Raw genomic sequence first — 22,310 nt, 5'->3', positions numbered from 1 at the left:
TAATCTATTCTTGTGTTCTAGTTTTTTTCCTGGCCCGGTCCTCCTTATTTCCATATTCCTCTCCCATTTGGAATTGGGCAACAGTGGCATGTCTCTCCAGAATCATATTAACCTTATACTGAGAATCTCAGCTTCCAAACAGCCTCACAGAAACACAGTAAGCTGTCTAGCACCAAATCAGATCTTAATCCATGCAGCCAAATATCACCCACCTGATTTTGCATACAGGTGGTCTTCATTTAACAAGCACAATTGGGACTGGCAACTGTGCCGGTAAGTGATGAGATCATTAAGCAAGACATCACATGACTGCGATGGATTTACAACTTCACTTCTGCTGCAGTTGTTAAGTGAGACATTATGTGACTGCAACTTGAGATTTTACCGCTAGCTTCTCCATTGATTTTGCTTGTCAGAAGCTGGCTGTGAAGTGTGCAAATGGTGATCTTGTGACCACAGGACACTGTGACTGTTATAAACATCTGCTGGTTGCAAAGCACCCAAATCTTGATTACATGACCATGGGGATGCTGCGTTGGTTGTAAGTGTGAGGACCAGTTGCAAAGTTACTTTTTCAGCACCATCGTAACTTCAAACAATCACTAAACAGGGCAGTCATTAAGTGAGGACTACCTGTATTGCACTAAGCTATGCCTTGTTTCAACTATGTTTCTGTAAAGCTTAGTAACCTGTTATGCTGAACCTGGTGACCTGTTATGTTGAGTCATAAGCCAAGGTTCAAAACCAAGAAAGTTATATACTTAGTGTGATGTGTGAACCAAATGATTGATTGGTAACAGATCTATGGGCTTTTTACTGCCTTACCAGAGGTATTGGATATTGAGCTTTGGACTGAGTTTAAGTACTTATCCATTTGGATTTTTTTTTTTAAAAAAAGGTGAGCATTTAACTGTCCAAATTTATCTTGATTCCATTTGATTACACAGTAAGTTGTTTGCTGGTACTGGAAAATAAACTGGAGGAACTGGACATATGGTACATTTGTTTTCATTCTAAGGTTCACCTGACAAAATAATTCATTGTATCATTCCAGATTTCTCCACTGTTGAATGTAAAGATCTCCATGGTAACTCAAACCCCCAGCCTCTTCGTAGCAGCCTGCAAGAAGCAGTTTTCAACAGCTCAAAGGTCTTACGGCCAGGTAAGCAGAACAATCTGGGAACAGCCTTCCTTTTGGAATGTGAAGCTTTTACATCTATAACATCAAAAACATAGAATCTTATTTACCTTACACTGCAGAGTAAACTATTCTATTTTTTTAGTTGAGCCACCATTGGATATTGAATGGAAAAATACCCAAAGGAAGAATGTGATTGAAGCTGGATGTTCTTTTTTTTAAATAATCTGTCCAATGGTAGGTCAATATTCATAAGATCCTGGTCAGTGGATTTATGTTTAGTCTTTTTGATGTGTTTCAGCACATTCTTCCAAACAATCCTATAATGTTTACGTATCTATATATTATTTGTGAACTGTCTGATGCCTGGAGCATATTATTAGATAATATTTCTCCATGCCCTTATTTCCTAAATGTGAAATCCTTCCATTGATTGCCATTATTATTCAGAAAAAATCCAAGCCTTTTACAGAGAACCACTATGCTTCTTGTAGTAAACTTATAAAAGGTCAGCAGTGCAAGATCAGTCTGACCCTCAGAACTCTCCTATGTGATAGCTTATAGAACAGGAGACTCAAGGAAAGACTTCTCATCTCACATAATGTCACACAATGCATATTGTCCCTTATGGTGAAACATGTAATTGCAGCCTTGTCATAATTTTTCTGATCCTTTCTGGTTCTTCGTGTTGTGAAGGACTTTCTTTTCCTCATGTGAGCAGTTTGGTTATGCATGATTCTGTTCTGATTCATATTTTTAAAAATATAATTTTGATTATTATTTTGGTACTGGATCTTAGTTTTTGCCTCTGACTCCTTCCAGATTGTTGATCACAGTCCAGTCCTATAATGCAAGTGAGTCAGAAACTGTATTCTGCTTTTATAGAAGCTCTGTGGCATTTCCTGTTCACTGTGAAAATCACATGCTTTGATTTTACTGCATAGGTTAGAAGATTTTGTAGGGTACATTTTCTTCAGTATATCAAAAATGTTACTGAAGATTATAAAGGGCAATCATTTTTCAAAAAGTATGTGTACATGAGTGATTGATATTTTTATATTTCAAGTTATCTACTTTAGAGAATCAATGAATAAGTATTTATTTAAATTTTATATCTTTACTGTTGATGTTGCAGTACACAAAGTGTTTTATACACAAGTTACTAAATGTCTATATTATCTAATACTGAGATCAAGACTTAATTTGTAATAGTCTTGTAGTCTTAAATCTTGTAGTCTTAAATCTGAGATCAAGACTTAATTTGTAATAGGATATAATAGTCAAATTCAAATTGGAGGCATGTCCACAAGTACACATACAAATATCTTCAAAGTATGACATACAAAATCTTCAAAATCTAACTCTAAACAATGAGTATAAACAGAAGTAATTGTGACATTAAAAAACAGCAGCAGTAGACAAAACGCACTAATCCAGCTAACATCATAAAACACACACACGAAATTAAAAGCAGGAGTATTGAAATAACTAAAGTAGTATAAAGTCGTAGAATCATAAAATGTCAAGACAGTTTTAAGCTTCAAGACAGTTTTAAGCTTTGTCAAAATGTTGGTATTAGATGCTTTCCTCAGTTATCCAGAAAATCAAAGATTTATTGCTAAAGACGTTCTTCTCTCGTGACATTTGCCTTAGTTTATTACAGCCTCAGTTCACACAGACTTACTGTAAAGAAAAACAAAATCAAGGATAGTTAGCTTCTCTGAGCTTCCAATCACAAGGAAAGGAGGTTAACATTTAAATAGCAGTAGTTTTAATATATAAAAATAAAAATTTTGAATCATAATTGCATGTTTTTAACCTTCAATAGTTATTTTTGTTTTTTTAAAAAAATATTAAAGTTCTTGTGATTTGTATCTTTTGCTCTTTCATTACTTAAAGTGCTTATTTATCTAGTACACTTGTATTCAGATAGGTACACAAACCATAAATAATGTTTGCGTCCCTGTGTAATTGCTATCTGAATTAAATACATTCAGCATGATTTCAAAAATGATAATAATAAATGCAGATACATTACTGTGCCTAAACGTCTATATTATCTGTAATCAGATCAAGAGTTAATTGAATATAATAGTCAAATTCAAATTGGAGGTATGTCCACAAGTTATTGAGCATTTACAGGTAGTTCTTGAATTATGACCATTCGTTCAGTAACTATTCGAAGTTACCATGGTGCTGAATGAAGGGACTTATGACCAATCTTCAAATTTCCGGCCATTGCAGCACCCCCACAGTCACATGAATAAAATTCAGGCTTGCACTTATCAGTTGCAGTATCCTTCAGTCACATGATTGCAATTTGTGCCCTTCCCTGCTGGCTTCCCCCAAGCAAAGTCAATGGGAAGCCAGCAAGGAAGGTTGCAAATCATTGGGGTAAATCTCCCACCCACCCCTGCTCTTTCTTCGCTTGCATGCACTGTGCCCTCCTTCCCCCTTTGCTTGCACACACTCCACGCCCTCTTTCCCTGGCATCCCTGTGATCGTACATACACATGCATGTACCACATGCTATCTTTCCACAGCCTCCCTGAGATTGCACACTCCCTGCATCCTCTTTCTTCGCCTCCCTGCGATCGCACATGCACACACCCCGTGTCCTTTTTCCACATCCTCCCTGTGATCGCACACATTCACACATGTACTCTGTGCTTTCTTTCCATGGCCTCCCTGAGATCACAAACACACATCCAAGTACCCCACGCCCTCTTTTCTCAGCCTCCCTGTGCTTGCACACACATGTATGCACCCCATGCCCTCTTTCCGTGGTTTCCCTGTAATTGCATGCACCCTGCAGTCTTTTTCAATAACCTCCCTGCAATCACACACACTCTGTGCCCTCTTTCCTTGGCCTCCCTGTGCTTGCACATATGTACCCCATTCTCTCTTTCCCCGGCCTCCCTGTGACTGCATGCATCCTGCGCCCTCATTCCCCAGCCTTTCTGAGCTCACGCTGCACCAAGCACACCCTCCCCTGACTCCTACGTGGCCTGTGCCAAGCCCCCCAGGGCTCCCCCACTCCCTGTAGCACCCCCACACTCCTTACCAGGGACTCCCTCCACTTCCTGCTGAATGACCCATGCATCTTGGGTTAGGGTAATAACTTGGACTGCCTGGATTGCTGTTGCTAAGCAATGTAGTCCTGTGACATCGCGCTTTATGACCGCATCGTTTGCCAGCAATGGCAATCCTGGTCACAATTGCAGTCGTAACTCAAGAACTACTTGTACTCTGGGGCAGATTTGCTTTACTTTGGAATCGGTATCATCTGTTGTTTCCGGTTTAACATTCTGGTATTGAATGTTGACTGTCATGCAGATTCCCTGTGCTAAGTACTTGGGTAAGTTATTTTCAAACATAATTTTGAGGGTGAAACTTTTTAAGAAGGAGCCACTGTTGGTAAAGCTCTGCTTCCTGCCTTGTGTGGAATATGAATCTATATAGATAGTCCTCAACTTCTGAACATTTGTTTGGTGACCAAAGTTACAGCGACGCTGAATGGAGGGACTTACAACCAGTCCCCAAAGTTACAGTAATTGCAGTGCCCCTATAGTCATGTGATCAAAATTCGGGCACTTGGCAGCCTGCCTGCACTTACAATCACAGGGGCGCTTCAACTCCCTTCCATCTATTCCCTCCCCCCATTGGCTCCCTGCACTCCCAGCCCCTGCTGCCCTAGCTGACCTTTGCCATCTTCTTGCTCCTGCTGCTGACCAAGCATGCCCAGCCTGGCCCTTTGCGAGCAGCTTCCTTCCCCAGGTCATGCACAGTGGTTTCCTCATGGGATCTGGGGAAGATGGCCTCATGTGTCCAGCAGCTCCCTCGTGAAGGGCCAGGCTGGGCATGCCTTGTCAGCAGTGGGACCAAGAAGACAGTGAAGGTCAGCTGAAGCACTGGAGTGCAGGGCAGCAGGAGCCTCAGAGTGCAGGGTGGTGAGGATAACTGCGGCTGGGCCTGGGCTGGGTCTTCGCATAGCAAAGGGTTTTGCGCTGCACTGCGGCTCAAGAGCTTTTTGCAGCCACAGAGTCACAGCTGCTGGGCCAGGCTGGGCTTCAGGCTGCGAAGGGCTTTGCACTGCGACTCAGGGCCCTCTTGCAGCCCCAGAGCTGCGGCGTGCCAAGCTCCTTTGTGCTGGGCTGGGACTGGGCTTTGCACTGCGAAGGGCTTCCTGCTGCACTGTGGCTCAGGGGCCTTCTTGCAGCCCCTGTGTGCTGTGCTGCTGGGCTGGGCTGGGCTGGAGCTTGCCTTTGTGCTGCAGGTCAGGAGTTTTTTGCAGCCCCAGAGCCATGGCGTGCCAGGAAGCTCCTTTAAGACATGGGCCATGCTGGGGTGGCTGAGGCTTCCAGGGGAAGCTGCGGCTTTTTGCTGCACTGCGGCCCAGGGGAATATTGCAGTCCCAGAGCCGTGGTGTGCCAAGAAGGCCCTGAGCTGTAGCGTAGCATGCAGCCCCAGAGTCGTGTGGTTCTAGGACTGCTTGCCACCCTGCAAGGCAGGGTACAGGGTGGCCAAAAGGGCAGAGATGGGGGAAGGTAGGCAGGTGGGGGAGTTGGAGGCAGTCTCTTACCTTACCAAGGCTCAGGGCGGGAGGGACCAAGCCCGAAATGGCTTGGATTGGGATGGGTCCTTGGCTAAAGACCGGTAGAATTCAGTTAATGACGCCACTAGGGAGTGTCCAAATTGCCATCACTAAGCAATGCGGTCACGTTATGTCGCATTTTACAATCGCATTGCTTAGTGACAGAAATTCTGGTCCCAATTGTGGTCGTAAATTGAGGACTACCTGTAATGAATATTCCGATAGAATGGCACTGACAAGCTTTGCCTGACAAACTTCAACATCAAATTGCTTAATACTCACTAAAATATTTTCTGGGCCCTAGAATTTACAATGAATTCACTGAAAATATCCCAGGGCTTCAGAGTCCTCTTCACAATGTTTTTTTTTCCTTTAAATATGTCATTAATGGGAAGGGTAGGGGGAGGAGGAAGTAACAGTAATATATTTCATTACTAAATGGCCTCATTTCCATCAGAACAGCTAAAGCAGTATTTTTCAAACCTGGTGTATGTGCAATCATACACCAATTAAAAAACTTACTGTCTGTCTGACCTGCATAATTGCTCCCCAGGGAGTGTAATTATGAACTCTTGAGTTGATGCAGAAATATTGGGTGATACTCAGCAGGTTGTAAATGCATGGCAGTATGCTTGTTTACCAAATTAGCAGGGTGCAATCATGCTCTGTATTAAGAATGAAGTGATTTTTTTCTATTTCATTCTGAACATTCAATTACATTTACTGCTCATAAAATAAAAGCTGAATACTTTGGAAAAGTGAAAGTTGGTACACATGAAATCTTGGTATGCATTTTTAAAAGTGTACCAAATGTACCAAGTTTGATGACGTTTGGATGAAATGTTGCATAATCCATGTTTACAAGCAGGAAAAATTACATTTACAAAAGAAGTTACGACAGCACTGAACCAATGGTGGTTATGAGCAGTCCTCGGAGTTCCAGCTGTCCCAGCACCCCTACAGTCACATGATCGCAATCTGGGCGTTGGTAACTGGTTTGCATTTATGACGGTTGTAGCATCCCACGGTCACGTGATCACCATTTGCAACCTTCCTTGCCATCTTCCCCAGAAAGTCAATGGGGAAGCTGGCAGGGAAGGTCACAAGTCACTGGGGTAAGTCTCCCCCACCCACACATCCTCCCTCAGCCTATCTGTACTCATGCCACACCAGCCACTCACACATCCCCTTGCACCCTCACTCACCCTTCCCAACTATCCCTGACCCTTGCATCCTTGTGTACCCTTCCTGAACCATATTGCACTTCTTGCACACCCCCTTGCACCCTTTCTCACTCTTCCCAATCTGTGCCGCCCCTCTCATGCACCCCCTTGCATCCTTGCATCCCCTTCCTGGATCATGCTGTACCTCTTGCACACACCCTTGCACCCTCACTCACTTTTTCTGACTTGTCCTGTGTCTTTTGGACACCCTCGTGTACCATCCTGACCACCATGCCTCTGGCACATCCAATCATCCCCTCGTTCACCCTCGTGTACCCTCACACACCCTTCCTGGCCCACACTATGCCTCTTGCACACCCCTTGCACCCTTGCGCACCCTCCCTAACCTGTGCCATGCCGCTTGTGTGCCCTCATGCACCCTCCCTGATCTTTACCATGCCTCTGGCTCACACCCTCGCACCCTCACACACCCTTCCTGACCCACATCCCACATCTTGCACACCCCCTTGCACCTTCATGCACCCTCCCTGATGTGCTGCACCTCTTGTGTACCCCTTGCACCCTTGTGCATCCTCCCTGACCTGCGCCATGCCTCTCGTGCACTCCCTCACCTCCTCACATACCCTCCCCTACCCATGTCTTGCCTCTTGCACGCCTCATGCACTCTCCCCAACCCACACCGTGCCTCTCATGCACCGCCTTGCACCCTCGTGCATTCTCCCTGACCCAAGCCACACTTTTTGTGCACCCTGTGCACCCTTGCACACCCTGCACACTCCCTTGCTCCCTCCCCCACCCAGCAACTTCCTTTGGTTGTGGGAAGCTGGCAGCAAGTTGCCTCATCTAATGACCATGGGATTCAACAGTGACCAGGATTTCAGGGATTGCTGTCACTAAGCAATGCAGTCACGCTTTATGACCGCATCACTTAGCAACAGAAATTCCGATCCCAATTGTGGTCATAAGTTGAGGACTACCAGTATAGCATATATAGCTCAGCTGTGTTTACAGATTACATTGCATGAATATCAAATGTTCATTTTCCAGTTTGCTGGGATTTTGAAGTGGCAGTGGAACCTGGAATGCTTTTAAGATTTATGCCTGAAACTAAAGGCTTTTTCATTATGGAATACATACATAATGCTAAGATACCAACATTCCACATTCTTTTCCTCCGATCAGGAATTTTACCTGTTATCTTGCTTTTCAGTTGAAATATTTACAATATGTCTCATTGCAATGGTTTGAGCATTTTGTGGAGGCATATTTTAGCAATAGCAAACCATGGTGACGCTTAGGCTTATGCATTCTAATCGGTCAGAAGTTTGTATGTTGGGACATATTATGAATAGTATTTCCTATGATTTCTATTTCTTTCTCTTCTGGCTTGGCTTCAGGGATTGAGCTGGAAGCTTTTGTTTGCTTGTTTGTTCAATCAAAGCTAGGTCTACTTATTGCCAATTGTGGTTATGTTAATTATGGCTTGTTTAAAAGAGTTTAAAGGAATAGGGTGTCAATCGTCTTTCTTTTGATACTATGAGAGATAGACAAATAGATACTCTAAAGAAAGTATATTTTCTGTGGTAGTGTTTTAGTTCTGAACTGTTTCCCAAATGACATATTTTTTAAACACTGCATAAATTGAAGACACTTTTAGTACAAAGGACTTTTAATTTGTAACACCTAGGACATTTATTCTGTCTGACTTCTGTTTTGTTTTGTTGCTGAGTGTTCATTATATATGTTTTGTTATCACTTTCAAAAATTTATCATATTTGTAGTCTTTTCTTGATGATAAACTATCAGGATGTAGTATACTTAAAAACATTGAAATCCGTGAGACTGAAGTTAGATTCATGGATATTTGAAACAAGCTCAAGAGATAGCTTAGTTGTCTATATAAAGTTTTACATCCTACATTCTCTCATAAATATTAGTTATATTATGGAATATAAAAAGAGAATTATATGACTGTAAGCACAATCATTACCTAGCTAAGAAGAGGCTGCTTTTAAAAAGGAAATACTATTTGGAAGAACCCTGGTGGTCCTGAAGCTGTTGAGGGTATAAATAGATTTTTAATTAATTTAGCTGCTATCTTGTGCCTAAGTGTAAGTCTCACTGAATTTAATGGGATTCCTTTCTAAATAGACATGTATGGAATTCTAGTGTAAGTGACTCTGTGATTTAAACACAAATGGTTGGAATTGAGTGCAGCATATTTTTTCTAATTTTTTAATGTGTGATTGAAAATAATTATTCAGTTCAAAATTGTAAGTGCTGCGTTATTACTCACATTGTGTCTTACTACTACTACTGTACTTAATTAGGTGTTAGGTACAGTTCCTGCCTTTCATTCTGAATCCTGTTAAGACACTTGCATTTTTTTCCTCCTGCCTTTAGCATGTCTGTAGTCCTCCATTTGGTAGAGGGGCTGATTCAGGGATCAATGAGTTTGATTATATAGTTCTTCCTTTTGCCCAACACAGATCTGTCACCTGCAGTAATAATTAACAGATGACAAGGATAAGATTAAAAGGCAGTAGCTGCAGTGGCATCAGTGCCCTTCTTCATTCCACAGCTGTCATGAAAAGACAGACAAGATTCCTCATGGCGCTGTGGCAGTTTGAAAAGATGGAGGATAGTAAGCATAAATTGTGCCAGTGACTAATGCTTCTAATTGCTTCAAATGATATCTGAGTTAGTAGACTATTTTAAAAGCTGTGTTTGCATACTATTATTGGCAAATGATATTACTATATGTTGTGCTTTCTTGACATATGATGAATCCATAAAGATTGGAGCAGTCTTTGGTTTGATGAGACTAAAATGATGTTGCACTTAAACACTAATGATGAAAAGATAATAAGAGCTTTCATCCTATTCAACATATGCTTTATGTTTTAGGTACAGCTGCTTTGCATTTGCTTTTTTTTCAAGGGGAGACAATGCTTTAATTTTTAACTGGCCCATTAACTAATGCATTGAAGTCTAATATGAACCTGACAGTCTCTCATCTCTAAAGAAAATAAATACTGCTGTTAAAACAGTGCTCTGGAGGAGGAGGAAGGTGTGTTTTCTGTGTGTGTGTTTCTCTGTGTGTGAAAAGAAAGATTATTAGAAATGTGATCCTTTCAATGAATCAGTTTTAACTTTCGTTTCCCATAAATGCCCCGCATGTAACAATTATGCAATATTTTATTTTATTTTATTTAAATATCAGCATTTATGTATTATTTTCTTCCATAGAAATTCATATGTGCAAGCAAAAGTACAGGTAGTTCTCAGTTAATTGCCATTTGTTTAGCAACCATTCAAAGTTAATGACAGCGCTTAAAAAGCTACTTACGACCAGTCCTCCACTTACAGCTGTCACAGTGCCCCGGTGGACATGTGATCCTGATTTAGGCACTTGGCAACCAGCTCACACTTACAACAGTTGCAACATCCTGGGGTCACATGATCACCATTTGCGACCTTCCCAGCCGGCTTCCAGCAAGCAAAATCAGTCAGGATTTGCTTAACAACTGTGGGATTCACTTAATGACCGCCACAAAAAATGTAAAATTGGGTGCAGTCATGTGATGCCTCGCTCAATGACCACCCCACTTAACAATGAATTTTCTGGTCCCTGTAGTGGTCATTAAGCGAGGACTATGTGTATTACATTTCAAACATTTCTAAATCTCTGTCTGATCAGGATGTGCGTTTCAACTTATAGTTTAAAGATTATGTAGATCTAACTTCTTGGATGTTACATAACCTGTTTTATTATTATTGAAAAATAAATGTTAGTGTATTGGGTAAACTATATATTTTTTTTATTGCCAATTTGGTTTGCCCCCCTCCCCAAGTCCTAATATGTGCTCCATGGTAATGGTGGTGGGGTGCTCTTGGGAGGGAGGAGTGAAGAATACCAAGAATCTGTGCCAAGAGTATATACTCCCAGCAGGATCTAAGGAATGAAGGTTATCCCTGCTGCCCAGATATAGCAAGCAGGCACCTCTATCAAGCAGCACCAATATAGAAAGATCTGGAGGTGGACAATTTGTTGTTGTTCAGTTATTAAGTTGTGTCCGACTCTTTGTGACCCCATGAACTATATCGCGCCAGGCCTTCCTGTCCTTCACTGCCTCCCAGAGTTTGCTCAGTTTCATGTTCATTGCTTCAGTGATGCTATCTAACCATCTCATCCTCTGCTGTCCCCTTCTCCTTTTACCTTCAATCTTTCCCAGCATTAGGGTCTTTTCCAAAGAGTCCTCTCTTCGCATTAGGTGACCAAAATATCTGAGCTTGAGCTTCATTATCAATCCTTCCAATGAGCAGTCAGGGTTGATTTCCTTTAAGATTGATTGGTTTGACCTCCTAGCAGTCCAGGGGACTCTCAAGAGTCTTCTCCAGCACCACAGTTCAAAGGCATCAATTCTTTGGCGCTCAGCCTTCTTTATGGTCCAGCTCTCACAGCCATACATTACTACTGGAAAAACCATAGCTTTTCTGCGGATCTTTGTCGGCAAGGTGATGTCTCTCCTTTTTAATATGCTGTCTAGGTTTGCCATAGCTTTCCCCCCAAGGAGCAAGCGTCTTTTAATTTCATGGCTGCACTCTCCATTTGCAGTGAGCTTGGAGCCCAAATAAATGAAGTCTATTACTGCTTCCATTTCTACCCCTTCTATTTGCCAGGAATTGATGGGTCCAGATGCCATGATCTTAGTTTTTTTTAATGTTGAGTTTCAAGCCAGCTTTTGCACTCTCCTCTTTCACCCTCATCAAGAGGCTCTTTAGTTCTTCTTCACTTTCTGCCATTAGGGTGGTATCGTCTGCATATCTGAAGTTGTTGATGTTTCCCCTTGCAATCTTAATTTCGGTTTGTGATTCTTCCAGCCTGGCATTTCTCATGATGTACTCTGCATATAAGCAGGATGACAGTATACAGCCTTGTCGTACTCCTTTTCCTATTTTGAACCAATTGGTTGTTCCATGACCGGTTCTAACTGTTGCTTCTTGGCCCACATACGGATTTCTCAGGAGACAGGTAAGTTGGTCTGGTACTCCCATCTCTTTAAGAATTTGCCACAGTTTGTTGTGATTGGCACAATCAAAGGCTTTTGCATAGTCAATGAAGCAGAAGGAGATGTTTTTCTGGAACTCTCGTGCTTTCTCCATGATCCAGCGAATGTTGGCAATCTGATCCCAGCTTGTACATCCGGTAGTTCTCAGTTCACATACTCCTGAAGCCTAGCTTGTAGGATTTTGAGCATAACCTTGCTAGCATGTGAAATGAGTGGAATTGTGCAGTAGTTTGAACATTCTTTGGCATTGCCCTTCTTTGGAATTGGAACGTAAACTGACCTTTTCCAATCCTATGGCCACTGTTGCGTTTTCCAAACTTGTTGGCATATTGAGTGCAGCACTTTAACAGGATCATTTTTTAGTATTTTAATAGCTGGAATACTGTCATCTCCACTAGCTTTGTTGTTAGTAATGCTTCCTAAGGGCCACTTGATTTCGCTCTCTAGGATGTCCGGCTCAAGGTCAGTGACCACACCACCATGGACATCAGGAACATTAAGCTCTTTCTTGTATATTTCTTCTGTGTATTCTTGCCACCTCTTCTTAATCTCTTCTTCTTCTGTTAGGTCCCTGCCTTTTTTGTCCTTTATCATACCCATCTTTGTACTAAACGTTCCTTTGATATCTCCAATTTTCTTGAAGAGTTCTCTAGTCTTTCCCATTCTATTGTTTTCCTCGATTTCTTTCCATTGTTCATTTAAGAAGCCCTTCTTATCTCTCCTTGCTATTCTCTGGAAATCTGCATTCAGTTGGTTATATCTTTCCCTTTCACCCTTGCTTTTCGCATTCCTTCTTTCCACAGCTATTTGTAAAGCCTCATCAGACAGCCATTTTGCTTTCTTGCATTTCTTTTTCTTATGAATGGTTTTAGTTGCTTCCTCCTGTACAGTGTTACGGACCTCTGTCCATAGTTCTTCAGGCACTCTGTCTACCAAATCTAATCCCCTAAACCTATTCATCACCTTCACTGTGTACTCACAAGGAATATGATCTAAGTCACATCTGAGTAGTCTAGTGATTTTCCCTACATTCTTCAATTTAAGCCTAAATTTTGCAGTAAGAAGCTCATGATCTGAGCCACAGTCAGCTCCTGGTCTTGTTTTTGCTGTCTGTATAGAGCTTCTCCATCTTTGGCTGCAAAGTATATAATCAATCTGGTTTTGGTATTGACCATCTGGTGATGTCTATGTGTAGAGTCGTCTCTTGTGTTGTTGGAAAAGAGTGTTTGCTATGACCAGCTTGTTCTCTTGACAGAACTCTATTAGCCTTTACCCTGCTTCATTTTGTACTCCAAGGCCAAACTTGCCTGTTATTGCGATTATTTCTTGACTTCCTATTTAGCATTCCAATCCCCTATGATGAAAAGGACATCTTTTTTTGGTGCTAGTTCTAGAAGATGTTGTAGGTCTTCATAGAAGCAGTCAACTTCAGCTTTTTCAGCATCAGTGGTTGGGGCATAGACTTGGATTACTGTGATGTTGAATGGTTTGCCTTGGATTCGCACTGAGATCATTCTGTCATTTTTGAGGTTGTACCCCATTACTGCTTTTCCCACTCTCTTATTGACTATGAGTGCTACTCCATTTCTTCTCAGGGTTTCTTGCCTACAGGAGTAGATATAATGGTCACCTGAATTAAATTCACCCATTCCCGTCCATTTTAATTTGCTGTTTCCCAAGATGTCGACGTTCAACCTTGTTATTTCATGTTTGACCACATCCAGCTTGCCTTGGTTCATAGATCTTACATTCCAGGTTCCTATACAATATTGTTCTTTACAGCATCGGACCTTCTTTTCACTTCCGGATACATCCACAGCTGAATGTCCTTTCGGCTTTGGCCCAACCGCGTCACTCTTTCTGGAGCTACTTGGAATTGCCCTCCGCTCTTCCCCAGTAGCATATTGGACACCTTCCGACCTGAGGGGCTCATCTTCCAGCATCATATCTTTTAGCCTTTAGCCCCCCCTGTCCATAGGGTTTTCTTGGCAAGGATACTAGAGTGGGTTGCCATTTCCTTCTCCAGTGGTCTATGTTTTGTCAGAACTCTCTGTCATGACCCATCCATCTTGGGTGGCCCTGCATGGCGTAGCTCATGGCTTCACTGAGTATCATTTCATACTGCATGGGAGAAGGCAATGGTAAACCACTCCTGTATTTGACCAAGGAACTATGTGGATAAACAATATAAACTGATAGACAATATAGTACAAAATGATAGGCCCCTCAGGTGGGATGGCACTCAACATGCTACTGTTGATCAGCTGAGGATCTTTTAGAGTACTTATGGTGTTTATGACAACTAGATTAAATATGCGTAGTTTCTACTATTGCCATGTAAAAAAATAAAATAAAATCTGAAGCTGCAAAGACAAAATTACAATGGGAACATGGAACATAGGAATCAAGAACATGGGAAAGTTCAACACAGTGAAAGATTAAATGAATTGACTACAGATTGACATGCTAGGCATCAGCAAATTAAAATGGAGTGGAATTGGACATTTTAGTTAAAAGATCATACTGTTACTACTCAGGACACCTCCCCCCCCCAAAGAATGAACAGCATTGCTTTCATAGTCAGAAAAAATACAGCAAAGACAGTATTTGGTACATTGCAGTCAATAATTAAATAATATCAGTTAGACTCTTCAGACAAGTCTTAATATGATGAATATCCAAGTTTATGCTCCAACTACTGATGCAGAACAAAATGCAGTTGACAAGTTTTATGGTTAAATCAACCATCTGAAATCAACAGAACATGCAAGCAAAAGGTACTGATTATAGTTGTAGAACATTGGAATGCCAAAGTTGGAAATAGTAAGGAGGAAAACATAGACTGTATGGCTTAGGAAAATGAAATGAAGCAGGAGAACAACCTGTCGGTTTCTGACAATCCCTTTATTTTCATTGTTACGATATTCTTCAAAAAACCCAAACAACAAGAGCATCATCAGATGGAGTACACAGAAATCACATTAATCATATTACTGGTTCAAGGAAGTGGAAGACCTTAGTTATTACAGTCAAGTTGTGCCCAAGGGTTGACTGTAGAACAGATCATGGATTGCTCATGTGGTAATTCCAAGTCAAGCTTAAGTGGAAGAAGAAAACTAATCAGATTCCACAATGTGATCTTGAGCATGGATACACCATGTTCAAGGAGAACATCAGGAATATCCTGAATCTCATTGACAGGGAACAAGAGGAATTGTGGAATGAAATCAAAGAAGTTGTTAAGGATAAATGTGAAAAAGATGGCTAAGACCAAGAAGCAGAACAAAGTAAATTGGATGTCAGAAAAAACAATGGGAATTGCCAAGAAGAGAAGACAAAGCTAGGGAAGACAAAGATCTCAGGAAGGAACATGATAAAGAATTTCAGTGAGCGGCTAGAAGAGACAAGGAGCAGAATTACAGTAACATTTGTACAGATGGTCCTTGTTTAATGACCACTCGCTCAGTAACTGTTTGAATTTGTGACAGCTTCGAACGAGTGGTAGTTATGACCAGTCCTCAAAGTTCTGGCCAGTGCAGCGCCCATGTGGTCACGTGATAATGATTCAGGTGCTCGACAACTGGCCTGGATTTTTGACTGTCATAGAGTCCTGTGTGATCATGATTTGCAACCTACCAACTTCCCATAAGCAAAGTCATTGGGGTAGCCGGCAGGAAATAGGAAGTCGCAATCACATGAGATCCTCACTTAATGACCTGCATAGTCCTCGTTTAATGACAGTAACCGGGGACTGCCAGAATTGCCATCACTTAGCAGTGTGGTCACATGACCTCATGCGTCACAATCTCATTGCTTAGTGACAGAAATTCTGATCCCAATTACCATCATTAACCGAAGACTAAGACATCAAAGATGGAAACAGTTATGGAAAAAAGTCTTCTGAACATCTCTGAACTGAGAAGGAGGTTCCGACTTCAAATGGTATTGCTAAGGATGCCAATAAACAATAGTAACTGATTCCAAGCAGATCAAACTAAAATGGAAGGAATATACTGAAATTCTGTACAGTATCAATATCAATATCAATTAGCAATATCCAAGACATCTTAGAAGACATTCCCTATTACAAGAACTTCTAGTACTAGAAGATGAAGTTATATCAGCACTTCAGTCATTATCAAGTCAGAAGGCTACAGGAATTGATAGGATATCTAGAGAAACATGGCAAAAAACAGAAGAAGGATCATTAAAGACTAACCAAACTATGCCAGCAAATCTGGAGAAGGACAAAGCGCCCAACAGATTGGAAGAGTCAGTCAACATACTAAAACCAAAGAAAGAAGACTTAACAGAATGCACAAACTATCATACAATAGCCTTACACAAATAAGCAAAATCAGTTTAGTGGAGTGGTATGTGCTTTATTAACTACCTTAACTACCTAAACATTCTTATAAATAGAGATAATTAATTTGTAAATGTAAATTTTCTGTCAAGCTTCTCTAGTAGCAAACTATGAGATTTTGTGAATCTTTAATAATAAGGAATAATAAATCTTGGCAAAGGATTTTTTTTAATGTTCCTTCAAAATATGGCACATGCTTATTACTCACATATAATTTCTTTCTTTCTTTGAGAATATTGCAGATAATTTGAGAACACTACAGATAATCTGTTTGATTTCACTGAGCTAGATTTTATGACTGAGCCAGTTTAGAGTGATGTATTTCATCTATCTATCTATCTATCTATCTATCTATCTATCTATCTATCTATCTATCTATCTATCTATCTATCTAATTATGCCACTTCATCCTTCCCTAGTTTTTCCATCAATGCCTTATTCAGTGCTTCCGTTGCTCTGTCCTGCCATATTATGCTACAAAGTTTTGAGCAGGCTCAGTAGAAGGAGAAATGCCTAGGGTACATTTTCAAAGAACAAATGAGATTAAGCATTTCCTCTTCCTGCATTTGATACTTCGTTATTAAGTATACACTTGCGCTCCTATCATCTCCACTGAATATTTCTGAATAAATTTACCATATTAACATCAAATTATGTGGACTGGAATTTGTTTTTCTTGCTTTGCTAATCAAGAACTTAATTGACATTATGTCAAATGCTTCCAGTTGGATGTATCTTTAAAAAGAAAAAATCCCATCAACAATATTTGCCTATTTAGATGAATACTACATGAAGATTTCATAGATAGTGTCACATACTCTTATCTCTGCCATTATTTTGCTATGTATTATCATAGGCTGATTCAGGAAGTCATTAATACTAATATCAAGTTTGATGGTTTGACACATAAACTAGATAGTTGGTTCTCCCATAAAGTAGTTTGCATATATTTTTCCCACTGCTAGAACATTATCTAAAACCAAATATGTTACTATATATTCTTACTGTTACTAGCCTTTCTAGCTTCTTTTAACTTCAGTAGTGTGATCCATATTCTTCAGGCCTTCCCTTGATTGCATAGGCTAATAAATTAATAGTTTTTTAAGCTCAAGGTGTTTTATATTTCAGAAAGACTAACCAAAGTTCTTACATTTCAGAAGTAGGTCATGAAGTAGAATATAAAACAATCTCACTAATTAAGAGGTTTGATTTTTTTTTCCAGTGAAGTGCTAAGAACAAAAGATCAATACAGTGAAAGCCCTTTTCACTGTGGAGAAGAGGGAATTGGAAAAGATCCATTTCTACTTTCAGATTTTAAATGCTAGAGGCTGCTGTCATTGAAAAACCCAGCTGCGAACTGAAAAATAAACCAAGCAAACAGGGTTTAAATGCTAAAAAAAAGGTCTCTATCCAGTAATCGCTGAAATGGTTGTGAAGTTTTAGACTTTATGGCAGAGATACATTAGTTTCTGAAATAAATTTAATTTGGAAATAAAACCCATTTAACCCATAGGTATTTTTCACTTTTCTGTTGAAAATACTCATTTCCAGGCTATAGTTTTGTTTTGTTTTTTTTCCTTTTGTCTGAGGAACAGTCATTGTATGAAGCATTGAAGCCCCTACTTTTTCTCTTGGTGTTTTTTCTGTCTATTTTTTTCCCTCTAACTCCTATTGTTTTCAACCATATTTATGAGTCACCTAGTGGTATTTCTTACATGAAACCACACGTCACCACTAGTTGATAGAAAGCAGTGATTTTCAAATTGTCTACTTGAAATAATATTCCTAACTTATATACTTTCGTGTCAGCCTGTCTATGGAATTCAGACAAACATCCCTACATTTTCTAAAGCCCATGAAGTTGGTCACTGTGATATTTTATGACAGAGAAATAAGCTGACATTCAAAGCAGTATTTAGGACTACAGAGTAACACTAGAAACACACATTTGTAATGTACAATATTTGTTTTATTCAGGGTTCTACTTTAATAGAGAATGTTTCATTTCCCATTAGCCTTGGGGTCAGTGGTATGGAAAACAATCTGAGAGTATTTTATACTATCTAGCATGGTTGGTCCTTATTTTAGAATAGTTCCTTTTTCCCTGGTTTTTTTCTTTATGAAATATTTTTAAATATTTCTGAAAACCTAGGCATTCTCTAAAGTCTATTGATACCATTCTCTTATATACAGTGATGCTTAAAAGTTGCTTAATCCTTTTGAATTTTCAATATTTCTACATAAATATGACATAAAACACGAACTGTTCTCTACCCAAGCCTTAAAACTAGATAAAGAGAACCCAATTAAACAAATGAGTCAAAAACTTTTTCATTTATTTATCGAGGGAAGGATCCAAAGCTACATAATTCACAAACTTTTAAGCACCACTGTGAGAATGTATAATAAAATGAAAATGTTTTAAATTGTTTTGTAAATAAAGTTTTTTTGTAAATAAATACTTTTTATGAATAAATTGTAAATATATGTAATAGTGACATGTTAAAATATTTACATATTTATTAGTTAAAGTATAGAAACTAGAAAGTATAGTAGTATGTCACATACATCACTTGTTGTGCCTTCAAGTGATTTTGGACTCCTGACCACTGCGGTCTGAGCTTTTCTTAGCAGCAATTTTCAGAAGTGACTGGGCAGTTTGAGTTCTTCCTAGAGAAAGAAGTCACCGGCCCAAGGTCACCTAGCTGGCTTTCTGTCCAAGGCAGGGCTAGAATTCAAAGTCTCCTGGTTTCTGGTCGGACACTTTAACCATTACAGCAAACTGGCTTCACACATACATGCTTACAGATTATAATATAAACTCACTAGTCACTGATAACTGCAATCAATATTTTGTAAGCATTTAAATTTTTCTTTTTTTTTTTTAGAATTTGAGGTTGTAATGGAAGAAAAACTTAAAAGAAAAAAAGCATCACACAAAAAGCAATTAGATTTTCTATCCTCTTTAATTTTTTCCCCATTCTTTCCTTTTTCTCTGGATGTATTCTGAACTTATTTAAATTTCAATTATTTATTATTATTAAAATTGATAAATTTAAATAATCTATCAATTATTTAAAATTTTATTATTTTAAAATTGAAATTTTTATAAAGTTAACAATGATCATGGACCTTGTGCAGTCTCAAACTCAATATTAATTAAATCTTTTTTGGAGGAAGAAGAGAAATGAATTAAATCTGTTCTGGAGAGAGGAGAGAAATTAAACCTCCCTTGGAGGGAGAAGAGAAATGAAGGCAAACTGTTCTGGAGCGAGGAGGGAAATTCAACCTTTTTGAAGGGAAGAGAGAAATTAATTCAACCTGTTTTGGAGAGAGGTGCTCCTTTGTGCACTGGAGGCATTGGGGTCTGGAGCAGGTCAGCTACCAGTGCAAGGTTGGCTGGCTGCCTGCTGAAAAGGGAAAAGCACAAGCTCATTGCCTCAGCTTAATTGCAGCAGCAAGGTTGCTTGGCATTGCTGCAGCTCAGACTGAGAGGGAACTCCTGCTGCATGGTCCTCCTGCTCCACCTGCGCTGGGGCAGCACCTAGCAATCTTTGCTGCTGCAATTAAGCTCAGGAAGTGAGCTTGTGCAGGACTTCTCATGAGTCACAAGCCTTGAGTTTTGACAACTGGTGACTAAATTTATTATTATTTAGTTTTAGAATGTAATATTGTTTTGTTGTATTTTTATTTTATTTTATTTAACTTTACTCAATTACATTTTCATCTGGTTTGGGCCCCATTCGGGAGTGTTGTGGGCCACATATGGCTTACAGGCCAGGTGTCTGACACCTCTGGCTACAGCAGTGTCTTTGCACAATATTTGGTGCTCAGTTTGTTTACCTGTAAAACACCAGCCTGAAATGCCAACAATTTTACTGGCACAATTGAATCTTATACTTTATTTATAAGTTAGCCAGCTGTTGCTTATTATCTAAATCATTTTTAGAGTTTTTTTTCTAAAAGCATATTTATATATTGGCTTTGCAGAATTTTACATAAAAGAACACTTTGATTTTATAAAGCTTGCTTTAAAGTTTAGTATACAGTATGGTTGACAAAATGTGTGAGGGAAGGGGATGACTGAGAATGAAAGTAGCCTCGAGAGTTTTCAACAATATAGAAAGTTTGTGCTGGGGTGATTATAGACTTTTCAGCAATGCAGATGTTTTATGTTGTTTCAAACAATAAAAGTTATCCATACTTCCTGTAAAGTTTAAAAAAACCTCTATTTCTCAATCCCTGCTTTTTTTGGCATTCTGATAAAAATGGCCTTCTTAAGTAGAAAGAGACCACTCATAGATTTTGGGAACTTGAATGGGGACAGCAAGGAATGGCAGCACATTGTTGACACAGAGATGTAGTGCAGTAGAAGAGTGGAGAAAGATAATGCAGAAAGAGATTCTGTGATGGTGGTGGTTCAGAAAAGCAGGCAGAGAAAGAGAACTCTCACAAAGAAAAAACAAAGATGCCCTAAGAATCCTGAAAATGTTGAGATAAATTAAATTTTAAATAGTAACTTGAATTCTTTTTCAAAAATATCAATGAGTCTGTCACTGCAGAAAGGTGGTTGTATCTAAAATTTTTTTCCAAATGCTGGTATATATTTGTGTCCTATTTGTGCCTCAGTCCCCCACCCACTAATACTGATTATTGATCCAAAGGTGTGAGTAGGCCAAGGTCAATAATTTATTTTGTTGCCTGCAGCTGTATTGGTTGGCACCAATAGCAATAGTATAATAGTATAATAGTAAAACAACAATAGCAGCAGCAGCAGCAGCAAATGGTTATTTCAGACATGGAGATAACGTATATGAAGATACAATTTATATGTTAATTGGTATTATTTATTAGGCTTGCAAATGGTTCATTGTGATGAGAGTTCTTTCCAATGAAATATTTATTTTGGTGTGATGTAATTGTGTGATATTGATACTGTAACAGCTGTAGTGATTATTCCTAATGTCATTGATACATTTGCTATCAGAGCTGAAAAAGGCATTTTTTTATATTGTTCTGCATATTCAAAACAAACAAGCAAACAAACAAAGCTATGGCTGTGGATAATGGATAATGTACCAATTTTTATCAGTCATGCCACTGAATACAAATCATTTATGTCTTTCCATATTATAGATTTCTCTACAGTTGGATATTTTTCATGGGCTTTTTAATCATTTTTTTAAAGATTGTGCCTTTCCAAAGAACCTTTTTACTGAAGATGAGATGAAATATTTTTCTGTTAGGAAATACAATAGAAGGAAATAAAAGGAAATTACTATCTCTATTGTATGAAGTACAAATTACTGCAGTAAGTATAATTAATACCTAGGAAGAAGAGTTCTAATTTACCATGATTGTAAAACTGCAGGGGGAAATCAATCTGTATGGATGATAGATTATATGAGAACACTGGAATAAAGGGACCAAATAGTTCCAAAGAACAGCTCACATAAATAATGCAGAGACATCTGTTAGACTAATGTCTGACCTTCAGCTTCGAGGAAACCTGTAGACTAGTATAGCTGACTTAAAGTAACAGATGCCACTTAAAGCAGAGGGAATTGCTGAACAGTTTGAATGAATAAATGTTTCCTAAGTGCCAGAAAGGAGAGAGATTCCACATATAAGTAAAGAATTTGTAAAGAATCTATTCTGTTGTCTAACATTGTTATGTAATTTGCAGTAGTCAGAGAGTGCAACATAGATATTGGAACAATTAGACTATATATTTTAAAGGCCATCTGATATACTTTTTATTCATAGTCATATATTTAAAAATTGTAATGTAAAATATTTAAAAGATATATAGGCTGCAGAATTGCCAACCTTGTAGTCTCAGATAATCTATTTTATATATTATTATATTAGTAAATTTTTCAAGATTGCTGAAGTTCTTAAACAGGCTTCTATCTTGCAATATTTGGTTCTTTTCTGGTATAGGGATTCATTTTAC

General features: G+C 39.2%; 1 protein-coding gene across 6 annotated transcripts in view; it reads left to right on the top strand.

Moving 5' to 3' along the window:
* TBL1X (transducin beta like 1 X-linked) overlaps positions 1-22,310 on the top strand; it is a 130,952-nt gene that overhangs the window by 70,149 nt on the left and 38,493 nt on the right. For 5 of the 6 annotated variants that reach the window (XM_088144949.1, XM_088144946.1, XM_088144947.1 and 2 more), the window contains one exon: positions 1,055-1,162. The gene's annotated coding sequence lies outside the window, so the exon portion shown is untranslated. Of the gene's footprint in view, positions 1-1,054; positions 1,163-21,490; positions 21,666-22,310 lie in introns of all 6 variants that reach the window. The other variant, XM_088144948.1, reaches the window with a different exon arrangement.

The sequence above is a fragment of the Python bivittatus genome, unplaced genomic scaffold (genome assembly GCF_059951505.1).
Source record: "Python bivittatus isolate LINGU-HERP-01145 unplaced genomic scaffold, Pbiv_v1 ctg000350_np1212, whole genome shotgun sequence".
Lineage (NCBI taxonomy): Eukaryota > Metazoa > Chordata > Lepidosauria > Squamata > Pythonidae > Python > Python bivittatus.
Note: the sequence above shows the minus strand (reverse complement) of the source record. Positions and strands in the feature narration are given on the sequence as shown.